Source organism: Sapajus apella, unplaced genomic scaffold (genome assembly GCF_009761245.1).
Source record: "Sapajus apella isolate SASKATOON/1434 unplaced genomic scaffold, GSC_monkey_1.0 scaffold91, whole genome shotgun sequence".
Lineage (NCBI taxonomy): Eukaryota > Metazoa > Chordata > Mammalia > Primates > Cebidae > Sapajus > Sapajus apella.
This window is the reverse complement of record NW_022437031.1, coordinates 8,116,324-8,140,708: the sequence shown is the minus strand read 5'-3', so window position 1 is coordinate 8,140,708 and position 24,385 is coordinate 8,116,324. Positions and strand designations below refer to the sequence as shown.

The 24,385-nt window shown below is 46.1% G+C and overlaps 1 long non-coding RNA gene across 1 annotated transcript in view; it reads left to right on the top strand.

Annotated features, from left to right (window-relative positions):
• LOC116535087 overlaps positions 1-24,385 on the top strand; it is a 34,195-nt gene that overhangs the window by 3,790 nt on the left and 6,020 nt on the right. The window lies entirely within an intron of this gene.

The following is a 24,385-nucleotide window of genomic DNA, read 5'->3' as shown; positions in this document are numbered from 1 at the left end:
GGGAGGTTGAGGCAGGAGAATCACTTGAACCCAGGATGTGGAGGTTGCCGTGAGGTGAGATCTTGCCATTGCACTCCAGCCAGGACGACAAGAGTGAAACTCCGTCACTAAAAAAATAATAATAATAAATAAAAAAATTCCAGCAAAGCAAACTGAAAAAGGCCTATGTGGCCACGTACCATTCTTGCTGCCCTTTTTTTTTTGAGATGGAGTCTCACTCTGTTGCCCAGGCCAGAATGCAGTGGTGCAATCTCTGCTCACTGCAACCTCTGCCTCCTGGGTTCAAGCAATTCTCCCTGCCTCAGCCTCCCAAGTAGCTGGGGTTACAGGCACCCGCCACCACCTATGGCTATTTTTTTTTTTTTTTGAGACGGAGTCTAGTTCTGTCTCCAGGATGGAGTGCAGTGGCGTGATATCGGCTCACTGCAACCTCCACCTCCTGGGTTCAAGCGATTCTCCTGCCTTAGCCTCCTGAGTAGCTAGGCCTACAGGCACATGCCACCATGCCCAGCTGATTTTTGTATTTTTATTAGAGACGGGGTTTCACCATGTTGGCCAGGATGGTCTCGATCTCCTGACTTGGTGATCCGCCGGCCTTGGCCTCCCAAAGTGCTGAGATTACAGGCGTGAGCCACCTCGAGCTTGTTCTTTTTTTTTTTTTTTTTTGAGACGGAGTCTCACTCTGTTACCCAGGCTGTAGTGCAGTGGCGTGATCTCAGCTCACTACAACCTCTGCCTGCTGGGTTCAAGCAATTCTCCTGCCTCAATCTCCTGAATAGCTGGGACTACAGGAGTGCGCCAGTACACACAGCTAATTTTTGTATTGTTAGTAGAGACAGGGTTTCACAATATTGGCCAGGATGGTCTTGATCTCTTGACCTTGTGATCCGCCGGCCTCAGCCTCCCAGGGTGCTGGGATTACAGGTGTGAGCCACCTTGCTCGTCTCAAAATCTTTAGGTGAATTCATTAATATAAAATTCATACAAAAATTAGCCGGGCGTGGTGGCAGGCACCTGTAATCCCAGCTATTCAGGAGACTGAGGCAGGCAGAATTGCTTGAACCCAGGAGTCGGAGGTTACAGTGAGCCGAGATGGCACCACTGCACTCCAGCCTGGGCAACAGGGGGAGACTCTGTCTCAAAAAAAAAAAAATTTTGAGAAAGAGAGAAAAAAATGTTTACACAGTCCATGTTCTTCTACCAGCTCCTTCACTATTTCAATCAATACGCGTTTCCTATAGTGAGTTACTACAGGAAATGTGGATCTGCTCTTTTTTCTTAATTGATCTCCAGCCTCATGGGAATCTAATGACACCAAGTGGGATTTGAATTTACAGATATTTCAACAATATGGCCTTTAACTGCATCAGGGGTTCAACTCAAGAAACAGAAATCTGTCTCAAGATGATTGTGTTGGATTTCTTGAGAGAAAAAAATGTTGGTCTCTAGTGTGACATATTCCTCCTGGATTTTTTTTTAGGGTGAGTTTGATTATTGTTGCTTCAGAAGAAGCAAAATTACGAAAACAGGGAAGGAGTTGATTTAAAGGCAATTTAAAGAAAAATGTTAAGTAAATAATAGTACAAGTAATCACGCAAATAGAGCAAAAATTGTGAGTGCGATACTTGAATAACTAAAGTTTGGGAGATATTGCCAGAATATTCAGGTGAGAACTAAGCTAAACGGTGTCCTGGGAGAGTCTAGCAAGACACGCTTGCATTTAATTGCGAAAAAGATTAAATTACCAATCCAGCTGGTATGCAGGGGGCAGATTCATTGTCCCGACCTGCTGGACTCTAAGGCAAGGCTGAGCGGAGCATATCCTAAGGGTATAGGTGCATGGGCAGGCTCATCAGGAACAGCTGGGGCAGGGCAAGGATGAGGGCAAAGGCAGAGCAGCCCCAAACTTGCTAGCTGTGTTTCCAGTGGTCTTCTAAACATCTCTTGAATGTCCCTCAGGCACCTCTACTGATGTGCTGAACTCAGCTTGTACTTGCAGCCAATTGTTAATTTTTTATTTTTATTTTTGGTGACAGAGTCTTGAGCTCTGCCGCCCAGACTGGAGTGCAGTGGTGTGATCTCGGCTCACTGGAACCTCCGCCTCCCAGGCTCAAGCAATTCTCCTGCCTCAGCCTCCTGAGTAGCCAGGATTACAGGCATTTGCCACCACACCCGGCTAATTTTTGTATTTTTTTTTTTTTGGATGGAGTCATGCTCTGTCGCCCAGGCTGGAGTGCAGTGGTATGATCTCGGCTCACTGGAACCTCCGCCTCCCGGGTTCAAGCGATTCTCCCACCCCAGCCTCCTGAGTAGCTGGGATTACGGGTGGCTGCCATCATGCCTGGCTAATTTTTGTATTTTTAGTAGAGACGGGGTTTCACCTTGTTGGTCAGGCTGGTCTCAAAATCCTGACCTCAGGTGATCCACCTGCCTCGGCCTCCCAAAGTGCTGGGATTACAGATGCGAGCCATTGTGCCCTGCCAATTCTTGTATTTTTAGTAGAGATAGGATTTCTCCATGTTGGCCAGGCTGGCCTCGAACCCCTGACCTCAGGTGATCCACCCACCCCCACCTCCCAAAATGCTGGGATTACTAGCATCAGCCACTGAGCTGTTAATTTTTTTAATGGAAAGGGAGATTGTTTGTATGCAAGACTATTGCAAGGCCAGGAGTGGTGGCTCACATCTGTAATCACAGCACTTTTGCAGGCTGCAGTGGGAATACTGTTTGAGACCATCCTGGACAACACAGCGAGTCCTCATCTCTACAATTTTTTTTTAATTAATAAAAATAAATAAAAATTAAAAAATAAAAAATTAGCCTGGTGTTGTGGTCCTAGCTACTTGGGAGGCTGGGGCAGGAGGATCATTTAGGCCCAGCCAGGAGTTCAAGGCTCCAGTGAGCTATGATCACATCACTGCACTCCAGCTTGGTGACAGAGTGAGACCCTGTCTCTAAAAAAGAAAGAAAGAAAGAAAGAAAGAAAAAGAAAGAAAGAAAGAAAGAGAGAGAGAAAGAAAAGACTATTGCAATAGGGGAGAAAGATGGAGTTCAATTCCAAATACAACACAAATACAGCAAGGACACAAGGGGATTTATTTATATCCAAAGAGTAGGGTGAGGAGTCAGTGGATGGACAATTACTGAGAGGAGACACCAAGTATAGAGGGATTCTTTCTAAACCAACTTAACAGTCTTGCTAAAGGCAGGCCAAGGATTTAGACATCAAAAGTAGGGGAATTGCCAGGTGTGGTGGCTCACGACTGTAATCCCAGAACTTTGGGAGGCTGAGGCAGATGGATCACGAGGTCAGGAGTTCGAGACCAGCGTGGCCAACATGGTAAAACCCCATCTCTACTAAAAATACAAAAATAGTAGCCAAGCATGGTGGCAGGCACCTGTAGTCCCAGCTGCTTGGGCGGCTGAGGTAGGAGAATTGCTTGAACCCAGGAGGCGGAGGCTGTAGTGAGCTGAGCCTGGGGGATAGAGTGAGACTGTCTCCACAAATGTAAAATAAAATAAAATAAAATTAAAATTAAAATAAAAGTGGCCGGACGTGGTGGGTCACATCTGTATTCCCAGAAATTTGGGAGGTAGAGGAGGGTGGATTACTGGAGGTCAGGAGTTCAAAACCAAGCTCCCAACATGGGGAAACCCCGTCTCTACTAAAAATACAAAACTTAGCTGGGCATGGTCGTGCATGCCTGTAATCCCAGCTACTCAGGAGGCTGAGGCAGGAGAATCGCTTGAACCCAGGAGGTGGAGGTTTCTGTGAGCCAACAGAGCGCCACTGCACTCCAGCCTGGGAGACAGTTCGAGACTCTGTCTCAAAAAAAAAAAAAAAAGGTGGGGGGGGGATGAAGAACTTGATCAGATATCAATGGTAGGGGGATGACTTCGCAGTATTCCCTGCTAAGACTTGACTGGGCAGGCCAAGGACAGGACAAGGGCCAAGGTAGAAGTCTGGTCAAAAAGAGAGCCCAGAGGAGCCTAAATAAAGTTTGGTCAAGGAGAGACCAAACTTTATTTTGATCAGTCCCTACTCTTGTTCAAGGCAGGGAGAAATATTCATTTTTCCTCTGAACAATTGAAGTCATTTCTCATTCAGTAGCCTTCTGTTCATTAAGGACCAGCCATGTGTTGACACTTGGTAGTAGAGGATGTTTGCCATCAGGTATTTAATGAGGGGGATTTCTGTGAAAACAAAAGAAAAAAAAAAAGACTGTTGGTTGCGGCAGACTATAAACTCGTGAGTCCAGAGGGAAACCAGTTGGGAAGATTTCTGTATGCTGAGGTTGAAGCATCTTTAAAGGGTAGAGTGAGGACAGCAGTGGCAAGCCAAGGGATTTTCCGGTTTGCAGTTTGCTTGGTTATTTCCTGGAGCAAAGCATGGAAAGAGGATGGAAGTTACGTTGAACTTCCTGAGTGGTGCACACAGCAGCAGGCATGAAGGTTTTTCATGCATGATCAGCTTTGGTGATGATTCCTTTGAAGGTTTATGTCAAGGTGTCTTGCTTTAGCTTGCAGGGCATTTTATATTTTTTTGAGACGGTGTCTCGCACTGTTTCCCGGGCTAGAGTGCAACGGTGTGATCTTGGCTCACTGCAACCTCCGCCTCCTGGGTTCAGGCGATTCTCCTGCCTCAGCCTCCTGAGTAGCTGGGATTACAGGCGCCTGCCACCAAGCCTGGCTAATTTTTTGTATTTTTAGTAGAGACAGGGTTTCACCATGTTGGCCAGGCTGGTCTCGAACTCCTGACCTTGGGTAATCTACCTGTCTTGGCCTCCCAAAATGTTGGGATTACAGGCGTGAGCCACTGCACCCAGCCATAGCTTACAAGGCTTCTTTAGATCCTTGGGAGAAGGTCTGCTACAAGACAACCTAGAGTCCCAATAAGGATCTAGGCAGTCAGGTTTTAGTTCTCAGTGTCACCAAGTCAGGAGGGTGGGAAAAAAATTGGAAAGATGAATTTAGAGAGTTGTAGCTAGATACTGAAGGAGACTGGAATAATTGAGAATTTGTTGAGGACTGACAAAATGTGCAAAACAGCTGAATTTACAGGTAGATAACAAAGTAGAATGTAAAATGTAGTTTGCCAAGTGGTGAAAAATACCTCAAAGACAATGAACTAGAATATAATAACCCACAAGGGTGTGCTAAAGTTTTCCATTGAAAAATAAAATTTCTTTCTACAGTCACCCCCCTTTTTGATCAATGACAACCAAAACTGGTGTGCAGATGGGTGGATTAAAAACAAACAGAAGCCAGGCACGGTGGTTCAAGCCTATAATCCCAGCCTTTGGGAGGCGGGGGTGGGGGGATCACCTGAGGTCAGGGGTTCGAGACCAGCCTGGCTAGCATGGTGAAACCCTGTCTCTACTAAAAATACAAAAATTAGCTGGGCATGGTGGTGAGCACCTGTAATCTCAGCTACTTGGGAGGCTAAGGCAGGAGAATTACTTGAACCTGGGAGGCAGAAGTTGCAGTGAGCTGAGATCTTGCCACTGCACTCCAGCCTGGGCAACAGAGCGAGACTCCTTCTCAAAAACAAACAAACAAGGCCCAGCACTTTGGGAGGCCGAGACAGGGGGATCACCTGAGGTCAGGAATTCGAGAACAGCCTGGCCAGCATGGTGAAACCTCATCTCTACTAAAAATACAAAAATTAGCCGGGCCTGGTGGTGAGCGCCTGTAATCTCAGCTACTCCGGAGGCTGAGGCAGGAGAATCGCTTGAACTCAGGAGGCAGAGGTTGCAGTGAGCCGAGATCGCGCCACTGCACTCCAGCCTGGGTGACAGAGCAAGACTCTGTCTCAATTAAAAACAAAAACAAAAATGAACAAACAGAAAAGATAACCAAAGTAAGGTTATTCTTTTTTTTTTTTTTTTTGAGATGGAGTGTTGCTCTTGTTGCCCAGGCTGGAGTGCAATGGTGAGATCTCAGCTCACTACTACCTCTACCTCCTGGGTTCAAGCGATTCTTCTTCCTCAGCCTACTGAGTAGCTGGGATTACAGGCACATGCCACCACGCCTGGCTAATTTTGTATTTTTAGTAGAGACAGGGTTTCTCCGTGTTGGTCAGGCTGGTCTGAAACTCCCAATCTCAGGTGATCGGCCAGCCTCGGCTTCCCAAAGTGCTGGGATTACAGGCATGAGCCACTGTGCCTGGCCAGTAAAGTTATTCTTGATTACAAAACAAGTCTGGTTTCATTGATTTGGTGTTATTGGATGGGCATGATGGCTCTTGCATGTAATCCCAGAACTTTGGTAGGCCAAGGCCAGGTGGATCACTTGAGGTCAGGAGTTCAAGACCAGCCCAGCCAACACTGTGAACCCCATCTCTATTAAAATACACAAAAGTTAGCTGGGCGTGGTAGTGCATGCCTGTAATCCCAGCTACTCCAGAGGCTGAGGCAGGAGAATTGTTTGAACCCGGGAAGCAGAGGTGGCAATGAGCCACGATCGCACCACTGTACTGCAGCCTGGGTGACAGAGTGAGATCCTGTCAAAAAAACAAAAACAAAAACAAAAAACTCGGTGTTATTGTTTACATAAGAGCAGCAAGAATGGTACGTGGCCACATAGGCCCTTTATAGTTTGCTTTGCTGGAATTTTTAATAAGGAAACTCATATTAGCTTTTTCTTTTATTTTCTTTTTATATGAGATAGGGTCTTGCACTGTTGCCCTGGTTGCAGTGTAGTGGCATAATCGCAGCTCACCGCAGCCTCGAATTCCTGGACTCAGGTGATCCTCCCACCTCAGCTTCCCTAGTAGCTGGGACTACAGGTGCATGCCACCACGCCTGGCTAATTTTTTTTTTTTTTGAAATGGAGTCTTGCTCCACCTCCCAGGTTCAAACAATTCTCCTGCTTCAGCCTCCTAAGTAGCTGGGACTACAGGCGCATGCCACCATGCCCAGCTAATTTTTGTATTTTTAGTAGAGACAGGGTTTCACCATGTTGGCCAGCTTGGTCTCGATCTCTTGACCTCGTGATCTGCCCACTTTGACCTCCCAAAGTGCTGGGATTACAGGCATGATCCATGCCTGGCTAATTGTTTATATTTTTAGTAGAGATGGGGTTTTGTCATGTTGCCCAGGCTGGTCTCGAACACATGGGCTCAAGCAATCCATTCACCTTGGCCTCCCACAGTGCTGGGATCATAGGCATGAGCCACGGTGCCCAGCTTGGAGTCTCATGTTAGATTATTATTAGTTTTTTTAAGACGGAGTCTTGCTCTGTCGTCAGCTGGAGTGCAGTGGTGCGATCTTGGCTCACTGCAATCTCCGTTTCCCGGGTTCAAGTCATTCCCCTGCCTCAGCCTCCTGAGTAGTGGGACTACAGGTGCACGCCACCACGCCCAGCTAATTTTTTTTTTTTTTTTGTATTTTAGTAGAGATGGGGTTTCACTATGGCCTGGATGATCTCAATTTCCTGACCTCGTGATCCGCCTGCCTCGGCCTCCCAAAGTGCTCAGATTACAGGTGTAAGGCACTACGCCTGGCCTCATATTAGATTTTTAAAACCCTTCTGGAGGCTAGGAAGCCAAGCCAATAACTTGCGACTGGATTTTCCCCGCAGTACCTATAAATTTGGGTGAATTCCTCTCTTCTCAAAGTCCCATAAATATCCTAAGGTTCCTGAGCCTGCCTGCCAGGAAGTGACCTTGTGACTTACCTGGGGAAGTGATCAGCTCCCCTCGGCCTCCCAAAGTGCTGGGATTACAGGCATGAGCCACCGTGCCTGGTCAATAACACTGAATCTAAATGAGACCAGGCTTGTTTTGTAAACAAGAATAAGGCTGGGATCCCTGTAAGCCAGGTACTAAGCCAGTTTACTCATGAGGGCTTTGTAAGCATTTGGTCCATAAAGTCAACCTTAGCTCCTTAAAACTGTTTGGTCATATCTGATTCTATGTATACTATTCTTGAATATGACATTCCAGTCAAAGTCTTGGTTATAGAACCAATGTTTTCAATATGTCTTGTTAGAAGGAAGACAGATTCTTATTGAATTTATGTGAATAATTTTATTGCCATGAAAATAAGAATACTCAGTAAGAGTTCCCAAATTCCATAGGAATCAGTCAGGGAGAGAAGATGATAAATGTGTCGTTTCTGTTTATAAAAGCCGGGCACAGTGGCTCATGTCTGTAATTCCAGCACTTTGGGAGGCTGAGGTGAGCGGGTCACCTGAGGTCAGGAGTTCGAGACCAGTCTGGCCAACATAGCAAAACCCCATCTCTACTGAAAAATAGAAAAGTTAGCCAGGCATGGTGGCACCACCTGTAATCCCAGCTACTCTGGAGGGTGAAGCAGGAGAATCACTTGAACCCAGGAGGCAGAGGTTGCAGTGAGCCAAGATCATGCCACTGCACTCCAGCCTGGGTGAGACTCTGTCTCAAAAATAAAAATAAAGTAAAATAAAAGTATAATCTACTAGTTTTATGAGTATAGTTAACTGAAAGGAGAAAAGGGCTTTCTTAAATCCAGCAGCAATATTCTAAATAAAAATTATAATAATCTTTCATCAGTTTATTTGGTCCTATGTAGTTAATTCTTATTCTGTTTGATATTGGGTTAGCAGTTTTGTGATCCTGTCGGCTTCTCTACTGGATGTCTGGGAATCTCGATTTATTCCAGTGGTACAGTCTCAAAGTCATTTAAGCAATGCCATCAGAAGCCTGTGCTCTCAAAGTACCTGGTATAGTCCTTTCCATCGGTCTCTGAGACCAATTGTTAAAATTTCAGGAATTTTGTGAGTGATTGATGTCACATTCGGGGTGGCTTGAAATTGACCATAGTGGGTGTATTTACCACAGGAATTGGTTCATGAAGGCTTTTCCCACCATCTAGAGCCAGTAGTTAAACATCTTCCAGCACACCACTGGGTACCTCCAACTCAACATATGCTAAAATGAATCACTTATCTCCCTCTATAAAACCTGCTCCCCATCCTAGATTCTCAGTCCCTATGTAAATGATGTCACCACAGACCCAGTTTCTCAAGAAAGAAATTTTTTGAGTTGTTTATGACTCCTTTCTTCCCCTCACCGACCACATCAATCACTGAGCCTTGTCAATTTTCCTTTAGAAATGTTTTCCCGAACTAATCCTCTCTGTCACTATCTTAGTTCAAGCTCCTATCAATTTTTTTTTTTTTTTTTTGCCTGCACAATTGCAAGAACCTCTTGAGTGATCTGCCTGCATCCACTGTATCTGGGTACTGTCCCATGTGGTCTTTCTAAAACACCCCAGTACAATCCAGGCACTTGCTGACATAAAGACCACAGTTGGCTCTCCGTTACCTGTGGGAGAGTATCCAGGATCTTCAGCAGCTCTCAGAAAAGCTTTTATCATCTGGCCTTAGGTCTTCTTCAGATCCATGTTCCCCATCCCTTCCTATCATATACCCAATTGTCCTGTATGAATTGCTTACTGTCTCTGTCTCTGCTAAAAATATAAAAATTAGGTGGGCATAGTGGCTCATGCCTGTAATCCCAGCTACTCGGGAGGCTGAGGCAGGAGAATCGCTTGAACCTGGGAGGCAAAGGTTGCAGTGAGCCGAGATTGTGCCACTGCACTCCAGCCTGGGCAACAGAGACTCCATTAAAAAAAAATTCTTTGTGAACTGTTGCAGGAAAAGTTAGTATTCCCCACCCCCACCCCCACAAAGTCTGTCTGTGTCTCTAATATAGAACTTATCACACAGTATTGGAGATACCTGTAAAACAGGTCTGGCTCCCCTACCAGACTGTGTGTTACCTCAGAGCCTAGTATAGTACTTGGAACATGGCAAGAGCTCAAAAAATGCTGTTGAAAGAGTAGACGGAAGGGTGAATGAGTGGAGTTGGTCCCTGCTCTCATAGACTGTTTCCTGTTTAGTTGTACAGAAGCCCCGACCCGAAGCACCTGTTCTGGTGCCCTCAGCTCCCGAGTCCTACATTAGTGCCCTATCTGGCAGCTTCATCTTCACAAGGACAGTGCTTGTCTAGCTCTTGCCAGCCTTTTTGACACCTGGCATCCTGCCCTGGAAGTCCAGGCCCCATGGCAGGGCCTCTGTCGCTGGCTGCCAGACACTCTGGCTGCCAACCACCTGCCTGTCTGGGCTTCCTCCTGGCTTCTGCTGCATCCTGGTTACCCAGATGCTTGCTCTACCTGCCTGTCTAAATAGCTGGGTGGGGCTCTGCTTCTACTTCTGGGATCTTCAGCTTTACCCTGGCCCATCTGTCTGCTCTCAAAGTCCTGACTCTCCCTGTTCTAGCATCCCCTGTCACCAAAGGAGTCCAATTTCTATCACTGTCCAGCTAAAAGATTAGGTAGAGCATAGGTAGAGACACAGGCTCTAGACTCTGATTTCCTAGATTCAAATTCCACTTCTTTCACTTACAGCTAGTTGTGTGATCTTGGGGCAAGTCACTTCATCTCTTTGAACCACAGCTGGCTCATCTGCAAAATGGGCATGATAATGATACCAATGTCAGAAGGTCACTGTGAGATTTAAAGAAGATTAGCATGCTTAATATAGTACCTGGGACCCAAGTAAATATCCAAGAACTATTTTCTCTCGTTATTGTTTTTATGTTTCCAGTATCTAGGACAAAACTGGCACTCAACAAATGTGTGTTGAGGGGGAGGAGGAAAAGAAATACTAATCACTGGTTATTCCATTTCCTGATCAAAGTCTATTCCATCTGCTAATTCCACTCCCACCTCAGGAGGCAAATACCTTATCACCATTTGGTTCTGTCACTCAGCTATTTCTGCAATCCCTGTAGGAATTCCTCTAGGAATCCTTTGCAGTCCAGAGCCAATAGCTTTCCTGGTCTCAGTCTGCCTAGATTAATCAAAAACTCTCACAATTGCCCACTCCCACTTTTCATCTCTGTTACATGCATTTATCTTGATTCCTTCACTCCTTCTGCCCTAAATTGCACTGACCCCAGATGTGTGGCTGGTGTGAACATTTGTGGATTACATATTTTACACATGAGCCTACTTCTCCTACACCCCACATGTATGTGCTTTCTGCATTTTCTTTCTTTTTTTCTTTTTTTAAGATGAGGTTTCACCATGTTGGTCAGGCTGGTCTTGAACTCCCAACCTCAGGTGATCTGCCCGCCTTGGCCTCCAAAGTGCTTGGATTACAGGCGTGAGCCACCACGCCCGGCCTTCTTTTTTTATTTTTATTTTTTTTGAGACAGGGTCTCACTGAGTGCAGCGGTGCGATCTTGGCTCACTGCAACCTCTGCCTCTCAGGTCTGAGCAATTCTCCATCAGCCTCCCGAGTAGCTGGGATTACAGGTATGCACCACCATGCCCAGATAATTTTTGTATTTTTAGTAGAGACAGGGCTTCGCCATGTTGACCAGGCTGGTCTGGAACTCCAGACCCCAAGTGATCCGCCTGCCTCAGCCTCCTAAAGTGCTGGGATTATAGGCATGAGCCACCGCGCCTGGCCACTTTCTGTATTTTCAGAGTCACTCAGCCCTTGTTGTCTCTGATTGTCAAGGCAACGACTGCGCGTTAACTAATGTGAACAGAGTCTTGGAGAGAGAAATGCCTCAGAAATGTTTTGTGATGAAGATGAAGGAGAGGAGCTGGAAGCAGAAGCTGGGGAGGGGGTAGGATTTGGGTCTCCACTTACTCTTCACCCCAGCAGGGACAGAAAGCATTCCTCCTCTTTCCTGTTCATTGGCTACATTCCTCTCTGAGGCCAGAGGGGCAAGCTGGACAATGCAAATGAACTTTGGATGAAACTTAGCCAAGGGGCCTCCAGAGGGAGAGCAGTGGGGCTGCTTAGGAAGGAATTGAAAAATAAGGTGGTCACGTATTTCTTAGCACGTTCTTTGTTTTCCCAAGCGGCAAACTCTTCTTCTCTCCTGGAGACTCCATACCAAAATGCAAACCCTCCCTCAGAATGTGTGCCTGAGTCTGAGAGCACTTTGCAGACTGGGTAGCCCGAGTCTCTAGCCTTTGTTATGATACTCAGGCTCTGGGGAATTGATCCTGCACCCATTATTTACAAAGGCCTATACAAGGCATTGTTAAACCTAGGTCAAACTGGAAGTTTTAAATCACATGCTTTGGCTGTGGGATAAGAGACATAGCAAAGAAGTGGTGATGGTTGTATGCAAAGAAGTGGTGATGGTTGTATGAGCATCAAAGAGCAAATGAAACTACAAGAAGCAGCCCAAAGGGGGAGAATTTAGCCAGTCTCTTGCCAACTTCCTACTATGGATCTTCTATTGGCGTCATATGATCCTATCCAGGAAAGCCAGGATCCCTTGTGAAGGTGGAAGTCCATTCATTCGCCTGTTTCCGGGGTCTGGGTTCAGAACAGCTTGTTCGTTCAGTCTCAGCTCCCTATTTTTCTTATTCCCTCTTCCTTTCCCCCTCCCCCTATTAAGGACTGAAGGTCTGTTTCCCTTCAGGGCTGCAATTTTGCATTTGCAGTCCCCAGCAAAATTGTCATACATGCCCACTAGGGCAGATGCCCCTAGACCCACAGAAATGTTTGTAAACTTTCAAGCCTGACTGTACTTCCCCGGACTCCTCCTCAGTGGGGCCGGCTGTTGGGGCAGGGCAGCTGACCTTTGCTAGGGACGCAGAGCTGCGGGGGGTCTGGAATTGAACTGGAAACTGAGAGGCAGGAGCCCGCGGTTGTTTCTCCCGCCCCTGCCCCCACCCCGATTTTGTGGAAGGGAAAAAGCTCAAAGAACAGTGAGGGGTTAAGCTCCTTATAAGGAAATGAACCTCCTCTTTCCTGTGCGGAAATTGTGCTTTTTGCTTCTATATGTTCAAAATACACTGTAAAAAACGATCCCCGATAGGATTCACCAAATCCACTTCCCTAGAGCAAGGCGGCGGAGATGGGGGGTGGGTGTCAAGTGTGAGCGAGGGGAGAGAAGAGGGGGGCGGGAATCAGGAGAGGGTGTGAAGATTTTGAGGGATGAGTCATCAAAAAGAAGCAGGGAAACGGAACGGAACTGGTAATCCGAGGTGGGAAGGAGACGAACATTCATTAGACGAAGATCGTGTCAATCACGGTTGCTCCGCAAATGACCAGAGAGCGCCTGCCAGGCTTCTCCGACCGGAAAAAGGGTATTGGTGGGCGGTCCAAAGCTTTTGAAATCGGAAAAGGCAGAGCGCGAGCGAACGGTCAGAGCAGCCAGATGCAGCACAGGCGGGCTCCGCAGAAAGATGGCGTTTGCCATCAAGGTCACATGGCCACTTTAGGGGACTAAAGCAAAATACTAGCTGAGAACAACAGGAACTGCCAGCACAGGATCAGATTTTCAGAAGTAGTCTCAATTCTAAGTGTCTTTTTCCAATTAGAATAGTAAGCACATTTATTTGTATTTGTCAGAACACATGTCCTAAGTCATCAAAACTATGTGAAGGGGTGGAGTTTCACCGGGGGTCTTCTCTTTCCGGGAGCCTGAAAAGGGTGGGAGGAGGGTGGGGGAAACCCAAGGGCCAGGGTGACTGCAGAACCGGAAAGTGGCACGTGCCAGGACAGAAGGCGCCCACTAGAGTCTCTTCGCTGAGAGCAGCATGGGAAACCGTTTCCACCACGGACTGTGAAACTCACTAAATCTATTAGGCTGGTGCAAAAATAATTGCGGTTTTTGCCGTTAAACGTAATTGCAAAAACCGCAATTACTTTTGCACCAAACTTCAGGTTCACGTCTAGGCAGCTTGGTCTAACCTCTGACTTCTCGTGAATTGGGAAAGGTTGCCCTGGCAAAAAAGGATTTGCTTAGGTGCCTGTAAGTACGAGATAACCCTCTATGTGTGTTTTTTTTTTTTTAACCTTTATTAATTTTTTTAAGACAGGGTTTCACCATGTTGGCCAGGCTAGTCTTGAACCCCTGACCTCAGGTGATCCGCCCGCCTCGGCCTCCCAAAGTGCTGTGATTACAGGCATGAGCCACTATGCCCGGCCTTATTATTATTATTATTATTTTTATTTATTTTTTTTTTTTTGAGACGGAGTTTCGCTCCCCCTTACCCAGGCTGGAGTGCAATGGCGCGATCTCGGCTCATCGCAACCTCCGCCTCCTGGGTTCAGGCAATTATCCTGCCTCAGCCTGCCGAGTAGCTGGGATTACAGGCACGCCCCACCATGCCCAGCTAGTTTTTTGTATTTTTAGTAGAGACGGGGTTTCACCATGTTGACCAGGATGGTCTCGATCTCTTGACCTCGTGATCCACCCGCCTCGGCCTCCCACAGTGCTGGGATTACAGGCTTGAGCCACCGCGCCCGGCCTATTATTATTATTTTTAAATTGAGACGCAGTTTCACTCTTGTTGCCCAGGCTGGAGTTCAATTGGCAGGATCTCGGCTCACTGCAACTTCCGCCTCCCGGGTTCAAATGATTCTCCTGCCTCAGCCTCCCGAGTAGATGGGATTACAGGTGCCTGCCACCATGCCTGGCTAATTTTTTTGTATTTTAGTGCAGATGGGGTTTCACCATGTTGGCCAGGCTGGTCTCGAACTCCTGACCTGCCTCAGCTTCCCAAAGTGCTAGGATTACAGGCGCGAGCCACCAGGCCTGGCCTCCTCTATGGTTAAACTTTATTTATTATTGAGATGGAATCTCACTCTGTCATCCAGGCTGGAGTGCAGTGGCTCAGCTCAGTGCAACCTCCACCTCCTGGGTTCAAGCGATTCTCCAGCCTCAGCCTGCTGAGTAGCTGGAATTACAGGAGTGTGCCATCATGCCCGGCTAATTTTTTTTCTTTTCTTTTCTTTTTTTTTTTCTTTTTTTTTTTTTTAGTAGAGATGGGGTTTCACCATGTTGGCCAGGCTGGTCTCAAACTCCTGACCTCAAGTGATTCCCCCACCTTGGCCTCCCACAGTGCTTTACAGGTGGGAGCCATCAGGCCCAGCCAACTATGGTTAAACTTTATTTGATACAGGATAAGAAATGTGAACATTGTAAGCCCATTTGTTTGTGTGTTCTCTTGTGACCTTTTTTGGTTACTTTCTTATCCGTTAGTGTCCTAGCAAATGTTACTTTTCAAAAATTGCAGCTTTGTCTTAACTAAAAGATAAAGAAGAGTTTATTTACTTCTTAGCCGGTACAGTTAGAGAGCCTGCACTCTGGCAGCCGTGTAATATAGGGACCAGGGAAGAACTGAGGCAGTTAAAAATAATGATCCATGAATTGAAGACTTCTAAACTAGCTGATGGTTTCTTTTGCACTTCTGCCATTTTCATTCCCCTCACCTGCAATTGACAATCCAAACTGAGAGCTGGTCCAGGATTCTCCAGCATCCAAAGAGTCTGAGTGGGCACAACAGAAACTCAGACTTTAAGGGTACCTAGGAATGGAAGTAGTGGCAGAAGGATTAACCTTTTCATTAGCTCAGTCTTATCCTTACTCAACTCTGGTCATCCCAGTTCAAGCCATACCCTCAAGCTATGCTCTACTAATACTGCTTTATAAGGCATCATCAGACCACTCACCACTCCAGTTTCTGTTGTTTGTTTGTTGTTGTCATTTCTGAGACAGAGTCTCATGCTGTCACCCAGGCTGGAGTGCAGTGGCTCAGTCTCGGTTCACTGCAACCTCTGCCTCCCAAATTCAAGCAATTCTCCTGATTCAACCTCCAGAGTAGCTGGGATTACAGGCATCCGCCACCATGCCTGGCTAATATTTTGTATTTTTTGTACGGACAGGTTTTCACCATGTTGGCCAGGCTGGTCTAGAAAATTCCTGACCTCAAATGATCCGCCCACCTCGGCTTCCCAAAGTGCTGGGATTACAGGTGTGGCCCACTGTGCCAAGCCTCAGTGTCAGTTTTATTGATCCTTTTGAATCTATTCAGGAATGGGGCTTGAGAGGAAAAGGGGGCCACCATCTGTTCTAATATCTGAGTCACTGTTTCTCCCTCCCCTAACCTTTACGAGGGGCTGTAGCTTCAAAGGAACAGGTTTCTTATGGAAGAGCTATTCTAGCTCAGTCATTCTAGAATAGTATAGCCCACTCAGGAAGAAGCAACACTTAACCTTCAGCTCAGGGGGGAACAAGACTCATTTACTATTTCTCCCTTGACAACCCTAGACAGTCATGACAATTTCTCTTGGTCACGTCTGAAAGAGAGGTGTTGTAATCATCTCTTGTAGATCCTCGAGCCATCATAAGAGAATGTGTGTGGGTGGAGAGAAACGGACATGCAAACCCGATCCTGTAGTATTGTAGGGAAAGTACTCTGGGGGAAGATATTCTGTTTACCCCAGGGGTACTTGGGAAAAATAGAAACTTTGGTAACATAGGAAAGGATGGCCATGAGGCCTGGTGCAGGACTTTCCCTTTCCTCCTCTTCTTTTCCATTTACACCCGGACCCCAGAGTGCCTTTGAATGGCTGGCTCTATCCTACTGGAAGGAAGATAGCCCCATCCCCAGATGCTGGGCAGCAGTTCAATGCTCTCGATTTAGGAAGGAGGGAGAAGGCTGCTTCTACAAGAGGGTGCTATATTCTGTTTCTGACACCAGGTGTCACCAAATCATAACCATAGCTCCAAAGCTCCTGATCAGGATACGGACCTTGAGAGCCCTTGAACTATTTTCCTCTCCCTCCCCGCTCCCTACGTGGAATTGAAGAATATGAAGCCTTTCAGATATGGTGGATGACCCTCCTTCAATGAAAACTCTTGAATTCTTAAGCCAGAGCCACTTACAGCTGAAGATTTTTAGGATTTATTATTATTATTATTATTATTATTTTCCGACGGAGTTTCACTCTTTGTCACCCGGGCTGGAGTGCAATGGCGTGATCTCGTCTCACTGCAATCTCCACCTCCCCGTGTTCAAGCGATTCTCCTGCTTCAGCCTCCCGAGTAGCTGGGATTACAGGCGCCTGCCACCACGCCTGGCTAATTTTTGTATTTTTAGTAGAGATGGAGTTTCACCATGTTGGCAAGGCTGGTTTTGAACCCTTGACCTCAGGTGATCCGCCCTGCTCAGCCTCCCAAAGTGCTGGGATTACAGGCATGAGCCACTGCACCTGGCCGATTTTCCGGATTTAAACGTGGCCTTAGTCCCTGCTCTTTCCAGAGACCTATTTTTCAGCTTTAGAAAAGGAAAAAGGTGATTTTCCTAGAATCTTTCTGGATGCCTCCACCCTCCAGAAGAGTTGTTTTTTTCCAAGGACATCAGTTGAAGAACAACAGACATGAGACCTTGGGGGCTCTGCATAAATTCTGGTTCTCCTACTGAAGGACTGAATGCTCTACCCTGGGCATGTTGAGAATGACCGTGTCTAAAAAAGTTGTGATGTGGCTGAGCAGCCTCATTACCTCTCACGATCAAATAGGCCTGCTTCCAGCACCTCAGATATGTTCCATAAATACCCATTCCTAGACTCCTCCACCTGGAATGCTGTCCTCTCTTTTTTTTTTTGAGACGGAGTTTCACTCATGTTACCCAGGCTGGAGTGCAATGGCGCGATCTCGGCTCACCGCAACCTCCGCCTCCTGGGTTCAGGCAATTCTCCTGCCTCAGCCTCCCGAGTAGCTGGGATTACAGGCACGTGCCACCATGCCCAGCTGATTTTTTGTATTTTTTTAGTAGAGACGGGGTTTCACCATGTTGACCAGGATGGTCTCGATCTCTTGACCTCGTGATCCACCCGCCTCGGCCTCCCAAAGTGCTGGGATTACAGGCTTGAGCCACCGCGCCCGGCCAATGCTGTCCTCTCTCAGCTGTGTCCATCTGTCAGATCCATCCCATTTGTCAGGGCACAGATCAAATTCTTTGAAGCCTCTCTTTTGGTTTCCCCCAGCCTGAAGGGCCTGCTCCCTCATCTGAACTACCCTAACGACTTGGACCATTTGCCCTGTTATAGTTTATACCATGGCTATTTGTGAACTTATCTCCCCTATAGAACTGTGAGCTCCCTGAGGGCAAAGACTATGTCGTATTTATCTTTTTATAGCCTATGCTGAGGAACGCAGTAGGCATTCAGTCATAATAATAATAACTTACATTTGTATAATGCTTACAGTTTCTGAAGCACATTCACATACATTTTCTCATTTAATCCTCACAACGACCCTGTGAGTTAGGTGTAATCATCCTGTCCCTATTTTACAGATGAGCAAACAGACTCAGAGATGTTAAACACTTCAACCAAGGTCACCCAGTTAGGAAGAGGTAGAGATGGATCTGAATGCAGGTTTTCTGACCCTAAGTCCAGTTATTTCAACTTTCCACATCTGAGCTGTTGTTGGAAAATTCCTTCTTGGAGCCTGGAGCCACAGGGCTCATCCTGGGGGCTGGGGAGAAGGGAGGAGAAGATCTAAAGGTCAAACTCTGCTCCTTTCGTTCCCACTCCCTTCTCCTCCCCACTCCCTGTTTCCAAAAAGAATTTCAGAATGCAATGTTGTTTTGTTTAAGAGTGCCCTGGTGTGAGATGTCCTTGTAGATAAGAAGGAAATATGAGGGGTGAAGACGGGACAGTTGGGTGTATTCACAGCTGGTGACTAATGGATCTTTGTCAGCCTGGAGGGAGGTCCTGTGCCTAGCCAATAATTTAATTAATGACTTGGATGAGGACATTGATGGCACGCTGATCAAATCTGCAAATGACATGACGCTGGCTTCAGAAAGATTCCAAGAGACCATAACGAACCAGGAAGATGAAATGTAAAGCTTCATAATCAAGTTTTTAAAACCAAATGCTAAGTGCAAGGTAGGAGAGACCGTGTGTGGAAAGATTTTAAGTGTTTGAAATGATTGTAAGCTCATTATTTTTGACACTAGCTCCCCTAAATGCTAATATGTTAGAGTCTGGAATGGGGGAGATCCCAGTTCTGCTTTCCTCTCTGCTTATTAGACCACAGTGGATGATTGTCTTTAGCCTTGGATCACCATGTATGAACAGGGATGTTAGCAACCTGGAGCACGTACAAAAGCAAGAGACCAGGAGTGTGGGAAGACTTGAAAATCATTGTGTATGAACGACTGGAGCTCTTTAACCTGGAGTAGGGATCAACAGGGTGATGATGATGGTTCAGGATCCAGTTTTCAAATACAGGTATTGGGGCAGGGCTAGGTGGTTCATGCCTATAGTTCCAGCACTTTGGGAGGCTGAGGTGGGAGGATCACAAGAGCCCAGGAGTTGGAGACCAGCCTGGGCAACATAGTGAGACTCCTTCTCTATAAAAATATTTTTAAAAAATTTGGGCCGGACACGGTGGCTCACGCCTGTAATCCCAGCACTTTGGGAGGCCAAGGTGGGCGGATCACAAGGTCAAGAGATCAAGACCATCCTGGCCAACATGGTGAAACCCCATCTCTGTTAAAAATACAAAAATTAGCTGGGTGTGGTGATTCGCGCCTGTAGTCCCAGCTACTTGGGAGGCTGAGGCAAGAGAATCACTTGAACCCAGGAGATGAAGGTTGCAGTGAGCTGAGATCATGCCACTGTACTCCAGCCTGGGCAACAGAGCAAGACTCTGTCTAAAAAAGTTTTTTTTTTAATTTTAAAAAGAGAAAAGAAGTACAAGTACTAGAATATTCATCACATAGAAGGGGGATTCACCTTGTTTTGCTTTGTAAGAGCATGCAACAGGAACAATGGGTGGGTGCTGTGGGAAAGCTGATTTTGAATCAACATGAGGTAGAACTTTATAATGGTTTGAGATACTAAAATATGCAATAGTCTTTTTCGGGAGGACAAGAATTTCCCTTCAATGGAAGTATTTAAGCAGAGGCAAAATAACTACTTGGCAAAGAGATTGCAGAAGGGAATCAAGCACCAGATCATAAGGGAGGGGAACTAGGTAACCATTAAGGCTTCTTCTTTTTTTTTTTTTTTTTGAGTCAGGGTCTCTCTCTGTCACCCAGGTTGGAGTGTAGCAACTAAATCACAGCTCACTGTAGCCTCGACCTCCTGGGTTCAAGTGATCCTCCCACCTCAGCCTCCTGAGTAGCTGGGACCACAGGCATGTACCACCATGCCTGGTTAATTGTTTTGTTTTTTTCTAGAGACAAGAGTGTTCCTATCTTGCCCATGCGGGTCTCAAACACCTGGGCTTGAGATCCTCCCACCTCGGCCTTCCAAAGTGCTGAGATTATAGGTGTGAGCCACCATACCTGGCCTAAAGCTACTTCTGACACTATAATTTTGAAATTCAAGTGGTGGGGGGGATGGAGGCGAAAATAGTTGTAGCCCTCAGAGTAGGTACCTCTGAGCTAGTTATTATCTTTGCTTCCAGTCTTTCCTCCTCCAGCCCACTCTGCACGTAGGCTCCAGAAATATTTTCTTAAATACTCTACCATGAGACCTTTCAGCTCAAGTATGATAGAATCTCAGTAACCATAAAGGTCCTCTGGTTCAGTCCTTTATCAGATGCTTTCATTGTCTTTGCATCACACACACGGAGTCCCTGCTTGAATATTTCTAGTGATGGAGAGCTGCCTGCTTTTAGGGGCAGTCCATTTTAATTGCAGAGAGGACTACCAACACTAGAAATTTCTTCCCAAATACAGCAAAAGGCTTATGTTTAGATGTTGGGGTTGGGACATTTTTCTTCTGTTTTTGAAACTGTTGGTAATACATTTTAAAGGACTTCAAGAGGCTGGAATCAGGAGCTGAAACTTTTATTATAATTTTTCACTAAAAAAAGAGGAAAAGGAGCATCTTCCTTATGTTGAACCCAAACTCGCTTTCCTGTAATTTCCATCCATTAGATCTTGGAGCCCTTGAAGTCATGCAGAACAAATCTACTGTGAGCCCGGTAATGATTTGCTGACAGTAGACAAATTTCTCCTGGGATTCTTCGGTCTTCTCACTCTTCTCTGGATATACTTTTGTTAACATCTTCCTTGAAGTCTGGTGCTTATAACTGAACACCGGACATCAGATGTGATCTGATCAGTGCAGAATAGCACAAGATGATCACCTCCTTTGTTCTGAAAGTTGTACTCTTGGTAATATGGCCCAAGGTCACAGTGCTTTTTACAGCTACCAAAACCACACTTTCAACTCATGAGCTTTCATTCATTCTAAAACCCCTCTAAGCCATATCACTCACATCTTATATTTGTACCGCCACATTTAGAAGTTCAAATAAGGGACTTTACCAACTTTGTGTAACTTGTAAATTCGATCTAGTGACATTAAAACAGAACTATTTTGTGTGTAGTCATTCAACCAGTTAAGAATTCGCCTAGGTTTACCTTTACCTACTCCACATGTATCCATGTTGTCCCCAAAGCATTGAGAGAATGTTTGGTTAAACTCCAGATGCACTGTGGATGATAACTTTCCCTCCTCTACCTGTCTAGTCACTCTGTCAAAGGAAATGAACTCAGTGGGGCATGATTTGTTTTTCCTGAATCCATGTGGGGATTGAGTGGTTGTCACTTCCTTTTGTAAGTGCTTACCAGCCATCCTTTTAATCATTTGTTGTAGAATCTTACCCTCAATCAATATCAATTGTATTGATCCATAATTTGTGGAGTTTACCTTTTCCCATCTCTAAAAGCGGGGCCATGTTTGCCCATCTCTAGACAGCAGCGCATGTCTCTTCCCTTCTCCATGGGGTTTTCAGGGCCACCACCAGATGTCCTGCAACTTGAGCTGCAAGTCCTTGAAGTGCCCTAGGATGTTACAGACTTAGACAATGAGATGGAGTTACTCAGGGCAGCTGACGGCTCTCTTAGACTAGACGGCCTTCAGGAGCTTCTCTCTGGTGTTCACCTTGTCCTTTCTAGTCTGAAAATCCTTTTCCTTGCAGAAGAGAAGGAATGAAAGAGGAGCTGAGGAGGTTTTGTTTTTTCACCATAACACCATTCACAAAAGAGTTCAGTCAGTGTGTCCAGTTGCTCATCCAATAATAGCCAAACTCTTCTGCTGTGAAGATCTTCATGAGCTGCCTTGCCAAGCTGATTTCCCACCATTTTGGTCGGTCCCCTTAAGCATACGTAGACCTTCTCATCTCTGTGATTTGGCTGAGGTTTCTCCCCAATTTGGAATTCCTGCTACTCTACCCATTCACCCACCCCAATCCCACCATAGCCTTTCTTATTCTCCAATCCCTTTAGCCATACAATTGAAGCACATACATTTCATTCATTTGATCATGGTTCTGTTTTTCCTTCTTGACAGTATGCAACCCAAAATGGGTGTCTTCCATCCCCCATAGCATGTAAACCAGCACAGGGCCACGCCTACAGTCCTGGTAACCATACTTCAAGCTATGGAGATTTCCACAACGACCAACCTCTGACCCTTCACACACACTACAAATTCAGATCATATGACAGCTATGTCCAGCTCCTTAAGGACTAAAATAGAAACCAGATAAATCTAGGGATGCGGAGTAGGCACTAATGCTTTTTGCAATGTGAAATAAAATCCAAGTATATCCTCAGCTTCTCTTCAAACAAGGAGCTGGGCTTTTTAGCTGGGCCTGGGGCTGTCAGTCAGCAACAGGGCTGAGAACCTGAAGCTACATGGGCACAGAACTGTCAATTAGATTGAAATCCTGCCTGTCTTGGAGGTCACATTTTCCACCTAGGCCTTTCAAAGGTGTGAAGACCAATTGTAATCTCTCACCGATGGGTCCCTAATAGGATTGGGGCTGGTTTTGCTACGGCGCCTTGACTTCTTAGTGGAGAGTCTGTGTCTAGATCTTCCCAGAATAGAGAGCCCTCCTAACTCGGAGGTACACTCCCCACTCCAGAACAGAAGGCCAGGTATGCTCTCAAATAGGAGACCACAGTATCTCAAATGGAACAATCAAAGGATGGAACGTAAGAACAAAGACTCTGAATTGACCTCGAAAAGTAATGTAGCACTTTGGGAGCCCGAGGCAGGAGGATTGCTTGAGCCCAGGAGTTCAAGACCAGCCTGGGCAACATGGTGTAACCCCGTCTCTATTAAAGAAAGAAAAAGGTCATGTAATCTAGCCCTCTGCTCTCAGGAAGATGAGAAATGCCAGTGCTTCCCTTAGTAGCCATTCACTCAATTTGGCAACTGTTATTGAGGACTCACTAGGTGCTTGTGATCATTTCCTGTTCATAGCAAAATTCTTCCTTGTATTTCACTAGATCTCATTTTCCCCTGTATCATTCTCAAAAGAAACGGAGAACAGGTCATCAGCTCTATCCTTATTTAGCAGTTAAATTTTGAAGACAGGTATAGCACACTTGTCACATGGTAGGTGCTCTACAACCATTGAATGCTACCTCATCAGCTTTTTCCTTTCTGAAACACACACACACACACACACACACACACACACACACACACACACATCCTACCTGGTCCTGTGGCATTATTTATGCTCTTCTCCAGACCCTCTCTAGCTTTCCACATATGCTAAAAATGTGTTGACCAAGGGTAGACCCATCATGCTTTGAAAGGTATGACCAATGGCAGGTAGAGTGGAACAATTGAATGGGACCATGGCAAGGGTCATGTAGTGCTGGGTGGCATTCTGGATCTGTTTCTAAAACTAACTGCGACAGGCTTTTCTGGGCCCAGATCCCCAACTATAAAATAAATGGGTTGGACTAGATGACTCTCGGGTGACTTTTGGCTCTAAAACTCACACTTGGATGACTTCTCAGCTCCTCCATGCTGTGTTTTTGTTACTATATGCTAGTATTCACATTAGTTTTGGAAAAAAGAAAGATAGGTGGGAGGAAAGGAGGGAGAAAACCAGTTTTACAGCATGGACTCCCTTGTGTTGCACCCTGACACCATCTCCCCAGTTCTTGTTTTTAACTATACTTGTGTCAAGTCAATTACTGCCCGTCTCCCTTGTCCAGTGTACCGTATTAGTGTATTCATTCTGGGTTTTGGTCTTTGTACACACTACCCGTGTTCGTCCTCTCTCAACATGGTCCTGCTTGTGATGGTTCATCTGCCTCATTTTGCCAGGGTCATTTGAAGAATTCTATTCCTGCTTTCTCAGGCATCAGCAACCCCATCCAACTGTCATACTTGTCGAGCCCACTCCCAGTTCAGTCTTTCAAGTCTGAGAATAATATGAAATCTCATAATGCTAACCCTGTGGGGCCCCGCTGAATCCACGCTCCAGGGTTGACAGGGAGTCACTAATCACAATCCTGTGGAGAAATTGCTCCAGGCCCCCAAGGACTTCTCCAGTTCTAATTCACAGAGCAGCAAGCAAGTATCCCTGGGGAAGGAGAGGGCCCCTGCTCTGTCAGTCACTCAAGGCCAGGGAGTCCACGTCTGACACTGCAATGGATTCAGATAGAAGAAAGAATTTCGGCATGCTAGAGGTCAAACCTCCTCCCAGCCCCCAGTCCAAGGTGAGGGCATGGTGGTTGCAGCCGAGGAGGAGGAGGAGGAGGAGGAGGCTGCAGCGGTGGCAGAGGAGGAAGGAAGTATTATTTTT